The sequence below is a fragment of the Aegilops tauschii genome, chromosome 2 (genome assembly GCF_002575655.3).
Source record: "Aegilops tauschii subsp. strangulata cultivar AL8/78 chromosome 2, Aet v6.0, whole genome shotgun sequence".
NCBI classification, from domain to species: Eukaryota; Viridiplantae; Streptophyta; class Magnoliopsida; order Poales; family Poaceae; genus Aegilops; species Aegilops tauschii.
Window position 1 is genome coordinate 29,906,243 of NC_053036.3, and position 9,630 is coordinate 29,915,872.

Genomic DNA, 9,630 nt, shown 5'->3' on the forward strand with positions numbered 1-9,630 from the left:
CCAGCAAATCATGGCCGGACTCCACTAAGGACCGCGGGTACCAACTGTCCCGTCCTGCAAGTTCGGTAAGTCATCATACTTTCTATCCGCATAACCCAAAGGAAGCGCTTAACGTGTTTTCTACAACTCTCCCAGGGCTGGACGAAGAAGGCGGAGCGGATCCATTGTCCGGCCCCGCTGCCCGAAGAACCGGCCGTCCCACTTCTGACGAAGATGCTGGTCCCGGCGCCTTACAAGGTGCCGAAGAAGACGGCCAAGAAGGAGGCCAAAAAGACCCGGGGCGGTCTTCATCGCCGCGGCACTTCGGACACAATATCTAAAGGCTCTGATGCCCGTTCCGCCTCCGAAGAGGACAAGGAGGAGGAGGAAGATGAATCCCCTACGGGAGGAAGAAAAAAGAGGACGACCTCCGTACACTTGGAGGCCAAGCCACCCGAAAGGGGAAAGGCTCCTCTTCCGGAGGAGTCCACTGCCGCCGCCGACAGCGGCCCGGCATGGGATCCCAGGGCCCAGCCCCTGGGGAACTCGTGAGTATATAAAATATGAGTACGTTTATGCGTCCAGACTCATCATGGCATAGTATTTCAACCTGAGCCATATTTTTTGTAGTCCGGCGAGGTCCCGTACCAAACAATCCTCATCAAAGGATTCGCTGAGCTCGGATGCTATGGAGAGCGGGACGCCCCCAAGGGCCCCTTCCTCCAAATAGGTGAATAGCATCGAGGCTTCGTCCCAGAAGGACCCGGCCAAGGAGGAGAGGAAAAGACCGTGAAGGCGGTGCCTGGAGGTCAAACTTCAGGGGCCGGACACATGGGGGAGAAAATCCCCATGGGAGCTGACGGCGGGGGCCATCTGGAATTCGGCTCCCAGCCGGATACAGTTCCGGAGACCAATACGGCTCTAGAATCAGGCAGGCAGCCTCTCTCAGCTGGAGGGGACATGCCTGTTCCACCGGCAACCTCTGTCCAACCAGAGGTGTCGGATGCTTTGTTGGTGGCGCTGAAGAGCGCCTCCATCGTCAATGAACACCGTGCCCTTATGGGTGCGGTGATTGAGAAGATTCAGTCTGCTGAGAGTGGACTGAATGGAGCCTGTATCAGCCTTATAAAAGGTTTTGAGGTATGTTTTATGAGGTTTCGAAGAGTGTCATGGTATGGATAGTAGCCCCTGATACACTGTTCGGTGAAAGAAAGAACCGGACAGAGGATCAAATTAATGTTCGCAGGAAGACTCATTGAATGACATCTTTTCCTCTTCTGTTATAAGCAGGCGTCTGTAGCGGCTGCTGCCTCTCATACTGCGGAGATCTCCGGACTGAATCAAAGTCTGGAGCGGGCCAAAGAAGAACTTGGCCAATTGAAAATGCAGTTGGGAGATAAACAAGGTATGCACAAGTCTTGTTCGCGTTTATTGTGAATGAATTTTCAGTATGATGAAATAAGCTTCATGATTTGCACTAGGGATGGTGACCGAAGTCGAGGCTCTTAAGAAGGCTGTGGCCGAGGCCGAGAAAAAGGAAGCCACAGAGCAGGCTCTTCGCGAGAAGCACGAGGCCAGGGTTATTAAAGCTGAGCAGGAGCTGCAAGAGGCCGTGAGGAAATGCGAGACCTTGGAGCAGAGTTTAACGGAGAAAGAATTCGAACTCACCAAGGCGCATCAGGCCACGAGCGATGCCCGGGGGGAAACCCAAAGCGCCCTGCAGGGGATCCACGAGGCGAGAAAGATCGCGACGGGTAAGGCTTTTTCCATGTAAAGCAAGTATTTGAGGGGAAAATTATGTTTCTAATTTTGAATTCAGATTTCTCAGGGGTATTTGCCGAGCTGCCCCGCAGCATATCAGATGCCGCCCAATTCTACCGAGCCGAAGAAAAGAACACTGCGGAGAAGCTCTTCTGGTTGCAGTATTTGGCACCGAATTATTCGGTGCCCTTTGTCGATCAACTGAAACAGCTGATCGAACTGCATAAAGCAGCGGAACTGGCCATGAAGGATATGATTATCCGGCTATGGCCCGCCGAGCCGATTCCAAGCAGCTACTTCGGGCTCGTGAAGCGGCTTGTGAGTGGCTGCCCTCGACTTGATGTCATCAAGCGGTCGATTTGTATAGAAGGTGCGCGAATGGCCTTTGCCCGCGCAAAGGTGCACTGGGGGAAGATGGATGCTGAAAAGCTGATGACCGAAGGACCGCCAGAGGGGAAGGAGCACCGCAAGCCCGAATTATATTATGAGAGTGTCCGGAAAGGATCCTACCTTGCAGCGGAGTTATGTACCAAGGACATTATATTTCCATGAATGCAAATCATGTTGTCCTTTGTAATGTTTGAACAAGGTCATTTATATTATTTATTGCTTGTTATATAAAAGTTTATCCTCCTGCGCAGCCGTTTTATATATTGATCCCGAGAGTTGGCCAGTCGTCGGCTTCTGCCCCCACGTAAGAAGTACGGGGGTGTTTGGGATAAACCTGATCACTCTTTATCCCAGTTTTGGGTCCTTCAAAGGAGGTGTTCAGCACAACGAACCAGGCAATCGGACTATAAGGCTTTATCACTCTCACTTAGCCATAGGAGCTTTAGGAAGGTAGGCGCAGCCCCTGGTGTTCGGAAGACCGCACGAGGGGCTCTATAAGCACCTGATCAGAAGAAAAACCGATCCATCGCACGCTGCATTGGTTATGGCATTATGCGGGAGAAATCCTTAAAGATTTTGTAACCTCTCGAACAGCTGACCAACTCTCGCCGTATCATGACAGTCAATTTTCGTCTTTCTCTACTGAGGTGCTCGTCCGGAAGAACCGGGACACAATCACAATAGTTCTCCCAGTGCTACCTTAGCCGATATAGCGGAACGTAAGGTACCAAAACATGGGAGCCGGGCAAACCTAACTATTGACCCAAGACATGATTCGGAGCTGATGCATATAATGCTATAGGTTTGGGGTGCCGAACGTCCGTGAAGGCGTTCAGACTTTATTGCCGTGTTATGGGTAAAACGAAGCCCCTGGCATATTTTAAGGCATATCGCTGTGTACGGATGCCACTTGACAAAAGAATTTCAATAAGAAATAACAGCAGGTAAGCGTCGTATAAATCCACATGTTGTATTTGAATAGTACATCTATGCGTATGAGTACAGGTAATGTGATAAAAAAAGGAATATGACTGCGGAACCTGCTGAGACCGGGGGGGGGGGGAAGCTGAGTGCGGATCCGGAGTATAGCCGGATGGTCATTGCGGGGAATGTCTAAGGATTCCCTTGCGCATTCAAGCTGCCTCCGTATCGCCCGTCCTGGTCGGCGCAAAGGTGAACCTGCGAAGGAAATGTAAGAAATGTTTGCGTGCCGGAGAGCGGTTGAGCCGCCGAGTGCGGCCTGTCCTGGCCTTCGCCGGAGTTTTAATCGAGCTCTGGATGAGTCGGGCTATCCTTCCGCGAAGTAGTTCGGAGTCCCTTGACGGTGTCCGGGAGCCTGGACGTCGACTCGAGGTTCGGCTGCGAGGTGCTGCTCGTTGCTTCTGCTGTTAAGGCGGCGGTGTACTTGTTGGTGCCGAGGGAAGGTTCGGACTTGCCATTAAACGTGATGACGCCGCGTGGACCGGGCATATTGAGTTTACGGTAGGCATAATGTGGCACCGTGTTGAATCGAGCGAACGCGGTTCGTCCGAGCAGTGCCTGATAATCACTGCGGAAAGGGACGATTTCGAAGATTAACTCTTCGGTACGGTAATTTTCTGGTGATCCGAAGACTACCTCAAGGGCAATGGAGCCTGTACAGCTGGCTTCCACACCTGGTATAATGCCTCTGAAAGTGGCTTTAGTGGGTTTGATCGCCGAATGATCGATGCCCATCTTGCGCACTGTGTCCTGGTAAAGCAGATTTAGACTGCTGCCTCCGTCCATAAGGACTCGTGTGAGGTGGAACCCGTCAATTATTGGGTCGAGGACTAGTGCGGCTGGATTGCCCTGATTGGCGTTAACCGGACGATCCGTGCGGTTGAAGGTGACCGGCCCTAGTTTATATTGTGGGACGACTAGTTCCGTTAAGTCGGCATCCCTGAGGGTGCGTATCCGATCCGAGTTGGGAATTTGGGTGGTGTTTACCACATTCACCGATTGAATATGCGGGGGAAATTTCTTTTGCCCTCCTGTGTTCGGTGATCTAGGCTCTTCGCCGCCATCATAGCTTTGAGACCCCCCTTCTCCGTTTTTGGCACCTGCCCTGCCGGCTTGTTTGAAGACCCAGCATTCTCTGTTGGTATGGGTGGCTGGCGTTCCTGGGGTGCCATGAATTTGGCATTGGCGATCGAGTATGCGGTCCAGACTGGATGGACCCGAATTGTTATTTTTGAGTGGCCCTTTCCGCTGACCGGACTTTGAGCCCCTAAACCTGGCATTAACTGCCGTCTCTTCGGCGTTTTCACCATATTTGCGGCGCTTGTGTTTGTTGCATCGTGGTTTGCCGTTGCTATCCCTAGCCTCTGATGTGCCAGGTTTGCTTGCTGTATTGTTACTATGAGCCAACCAGCTATCTTCGCCCGCGCAAAAGCGGGTCATGAGTGTCGTGAGGGCTGCCATGGATTTTGGCTTCTCTTGGCCGGGGCGCCGGGCGAGCCATTCGTCACGGATGTTATGCTTAAATGCCGCTAAGGCCTCTGCATCCGGACAGTCGACAATTTGGTTCTTCTTAGTTAGGAACCGGATCCTGAATTTCCTAGCCGATTCCCCTGGCTGCTGAGTTATATGACTTAAATCGTCAGCATCCGGCGGTCGCACATAAGTGCCCTGGAAATTGTCCAGGAATGCATCTGCCAGGCTCTCCCAACTTCCGATGGAGTTTGCCGGCAAGCTATTGAGCCAATGCCGGGCCGGCCCTTTGAGTTTTAGCGGGAGATACTTGATGGCATGTAAATCATCCCCCCGGGCCATGTGAATGTGGAGGAAGAAGTCTTCTATCCATACCGCGGGGGTCTGTAGTACCATCATATGATTCAATGTTTATGGGTTAAAAACCCTCTGGGAATTCGTGATCCATTACTTCATCAGTGAAGCATAGGGGGTGTGCGGCGCCTCTGTGCCGGGCTATATCACGACGCAGTTCATACGAGTCTTGTCTGCTGTATTCGGCCCGGACGGATTTGCTTTTAGTATATCCGGCGTGACGGTCATCGTCCCGCGTTGGGGTGCGCCCCCGTGATTCGTAGATCGATCTTGCATGTCCTGCTTTGTTTTCCAATACGTCTCGCAGGTCCCGCGTGTTGCCCCGGGCCTTGGTATTTTTGTTTGAATGGCGGCGGGGTGCGGGCTGGACTTCGGGCTGCTATGCCCCTCTGTCTCGGCCACGATGTGGCCGATCAGCCGCATCATACGTTGGTGATGTAGATTTCAATGCTTCCTCCTCGAGTTGGGGTAGCAACCTGCGCTTTGGGTAACTCTTGGTTGGGCGCTCGAGTTCATATTCCTCGGCCGCCAGGACTTCAGTCCATCTATCCGCTAGCAGATCTTGATCAGCTCAAAGCTGTTGTTGCTTTTTCTTCAGGCTGTTTGCTGTGGCTATAAGCCGGCGCTTGAAACGCTCTTGCTCGACGGGATCCTCAGGCACGATAAATTCTTCGTCGCCGAGGCTCACTTCGTCTTCGGAGAGAGGCATGTAATTGTCATCCTCTGATTCTCCATCTGCTGCCTATTCTGGAGGGCTAGCTTGTTCATCTTCCCGCTCGAGGTCTGGCTGGAGGGGATTTTCGTCGTCTTCGGCACTATCCGGAGCGTTATTGTCTCTTGGGCCGGTATCACTGCTATGGCGGGACTTAGAGCGGCGCCGCTGACGTCGGTGCTTGGATTGCTTCTTGGAGGGATTATCCACCGTTGTCTTATCGCCTTCTTTGGGGGTGTCCACCATGTATATATCATATGATGAGGTGGCAGTCCAGCGCCTTGTGGGCGGTGGTTCCTGTTCGTCTCCTGCATCGTCGTCCATAGCGTCGATGTCTTCGGAGCCGAAATTGAGCATGTCGGTTAAATCGTCGACAGTGGCTACTAAGTGGGTGGTGGGTGGGGAGCGAATTTCTTCGTCGTCCGCATCCCATTCTAGCCGGACATAGTTCGGCCAAGGTTCTCCTGACAAGGAGAGAGACCTTAATGAATTTAGCACATCGCCAAAAGGCGAGTGCTGAAAGATATCCGCGGAGGTAAAATCCATGATCGGCGCCCAATCAGATTCGATAGGCATGGACGCAGGCGGTTCGGGGCCTGTGGCCGGGGATGAATCCGAGGATCCGGCGACACAGGTCTCATAGGGGGTGAAGTCAGTATTCGGCTCTATCGCCGCTAAGTTTGTGGCCTCTGAGGCGGGGTCCATCCACCCGTCCTCGGACGGCGTACTCGACTCCGGATCTAGGGCCGGAGTAGGCATGGGTGTGATCTCCCGAACACCGTCCGGCGGCAGAGCTAAGTCGTGCTCGTCGTGACTGTGCGGCGCACCTGACATGTGCTCGAATCCGTCGAAGATCAAGTCTCCGCGGATGTCGGCAGTATAGTTCAAGTTTCCAAACCTGACCTGATGGCCAGGGGCGTAGCTCTCGATCTGCTCCAGATGGCCAAGCGAGTTGGCCCGCAGTGCGAAGCCGCCGAACACGAAGATCTGTCCGGGGAGGAAAACCTCACCCTGGATCGCATCGTTGCCGATGATCGAAGGGGCCATCGAACCTTGTGGTGACGACACAGTGGAACTCTCAATCAAAGCACCAATGTCGGTGTCAAAACCGGCGGATCTCGGGTAGGGGGTCCCGAACTGTGCGTCTAAGGCGGATGGTAACAGGAGGCGGGGGACACGATGTTTACCCAGGTTCGGGCCCTCCCAATGGAGGTAATACCCTACTTCCTGCTTGATTGATCTTGATGATATGAGTATTACAAGAGTTTATCTACCACGAGATCGTAGAGGCTAAACCCTAGAAGCTAGCCTATGGTATGATTGTTGTTGTCCTACGGACTAAACCCTCCGGTTTATATAGACACCGGAGGGGGCTAGGGTTACACAGAGTCGGTTACAAGGGAGGAGATCTACATATCCGTATTGCCAAGCTTGCCTTCCACGGCAAGGAGAGTCCCACCCGGACACGGGACGAAGTCTTCAATCTTGTATCTTCATAGTCCAACAGTCCAGCCAAAGGATATAGTCCGGCTGTCCGAGGACCCCCTAATCCAGGACTCCCTCAGAGTCAAATGGTGGTAAAACCAAGATGAGCAGCTCGGGCATGTCGCTAGCTTTTCAACGAGCCAAAGAACACCCAAATCGGAGTTCGGGAGTGAAAGTTATGAGTGAAAACGTAAAGTGCACGCGGCTGATTCTGGGGGGTGCGGGTGCCCGGGGGTGGAAGGTGCGGGCACCCGGGGTGGTCCGAGGCAAACAGCCCGGGGGTGCGGGTGCCCGGGGTTTGGGGTGCGGGCACCCGGGGTGGTCAGCGGGGGTGGGAGGGGGGGTCCGGGTGCCCGGGGTTTGAGGTCCGGGGCCCGGAGGTGTCTGATTTGGGCGGAAATTCGTGGGAAAGTGGAAGAAATTGGTGGATTTCGTGGAGGGAAAGGTGGAGATGGATGGGGGAAGGCTAGATCCACTCGAAACCAAGCAAATCCATGGATCAAATCCAACAAAACCTTATCAAACCAACAAATCACAAAAAAATTTGGGGCTATTTTTGGTGGGGAATTTTCGAAATTGGGGAAGAACGGCTAGAGAACAAGAAGGGAGGCTCCAATTTCGTGAGAAACCATGGCTCATGATACCAAGATGTTGTAGGGTGGAACCCTAGATGGAGATCTTTCACGAATTGGAGGGGAAGTCCCCAAGAACACGAAGAACACAAGAGAGGGAAAACACTCAAATTGACTAGATCCAATCACACATATGCTAGATCCAATCACACAAAGAGAGATACAATGATTCAAAGACAACAAAGGAAAGATACAAGGTACTAGTTCGTCCCAATCCTATGAGGAATGAGGTCTTGAAGGGGGCCACCCATGAGGGGGTCTTGAGGTTGGTCACTCCAAGAGGAGGTCTTGATCTCCTAGTGGAGTGGATCCATGGAGCAAAGCTCACATATGTCTATCATATACTTTGCTATCCTCTAAATGAGCTAGGTGGGGGGGGGGGTACTTATAGTCTAGGGGCGAAATAAGAGGTGGAGATGGGTACATGGGCAAAAGCCCAACAAGGCACGCAGGCCCTCAGAGTGGTCTGGGCACCCAGGGGTTCTAGGCCCGGGCACCCGGGGTAGACGCAGGGGCCTGGGCGGTCGAGGCCGGGCCCCCGGGGCCATTCGGCCGGGCACCCGGGGCCGGGCACCCGGGGGTGATGGCCCGGGTACCCGGGCAGGTGGCAGCAGCACCAGCGGGAGGGGGCCGGGCACCCGGGGCCTCAAGGCCGGGCACCCGGAAGGCGGCTGGGCGCAGGCGGCCGGGCACCCGGGGGTGGCTGGGGGCAGCGCCGGGTGTTGGGGAACGTAGTAATTTAAAAAAAATTTCCTACCACACGCAAGATCATGGTGATGCATAGCAACGAGAGGGGAGAGTGTGTCCACGTACCCGGCCTTGAGATAAATGATGCAAAGGGAGCATATCAATATCATCACAAGAAAAACAAATGCCAATAACCATGGGCTTGTCATCTATGCCATATGTGCAAATTAGGTTTATGTTGATGGCATATGCATAGTCACTACGATGAGATTGCAAATATGACATATTGTTGATCTCATGCATAGCATATGACAAGTCAAGCGGATTGTCAAACATGATGTGACCGAGAGAATTATCACAAGAAATCCTATGTAACATGGCATCACGACGAATAGACTCCACATGGCAATCATCAAACTCATCGTAAATGTGTAAATCATTGCATGGGGAAGTCGAACTAGCATGAAGCATGACAATAGGTGGATCAACATCATGCAAGCAATCAATGTCAAGAATGTCCACTAGTGGGACAAGAGCATCACCTTCACCTATGTTACCTTTGTCGTTCCACTCAAGTGGTGTAGGTGAGGTGGCAAAGACCAAATGGTGGTCATCATCTTCATCCTGATGGAACCATGTGGGGGGGGGGGGGTGCATCATATTCCACCATGGCCATCGTCTTGTCCAAAGGGATGACGAAGTCGTCGAAGATCGGCGCATCATCATATATGGGACCTAGCACCAAATGAGAAGACACAATAGAGGAAGAGGTTAAGTTGTTAGAAATTGAAATGGCCTCACATGCCTTATCAACTACCTCACTCTCTCTATGTGGTGGTGGCTCACTCACTCCCTCAAGGTAGGTGCACTCAATGTCACATATGGTGGAGTCACTCATCTCACTCAAGTGGTGGGGGTTGTGGCTCTCCTCACATGGGAATTGTGGCAGCTTATCATATATGGGGCTAGTGGTGAAGGCGCTCTCACTCTCCATATGGTGGCCTAAGTCACTCAATTCATCATACGTCGCCGTGGTCGAAGGGAAAATCCCATGCTTAATCATCTCGTTGTCGTCGTCGTGGATGAAGGCCGAAGATGGCACCTCATCGCTCTCCTCCATGACCGAAGGGAAAATCCCATGCTTGATCATCTTCCTTGAGGGGCTTCCGAAGATGGAAG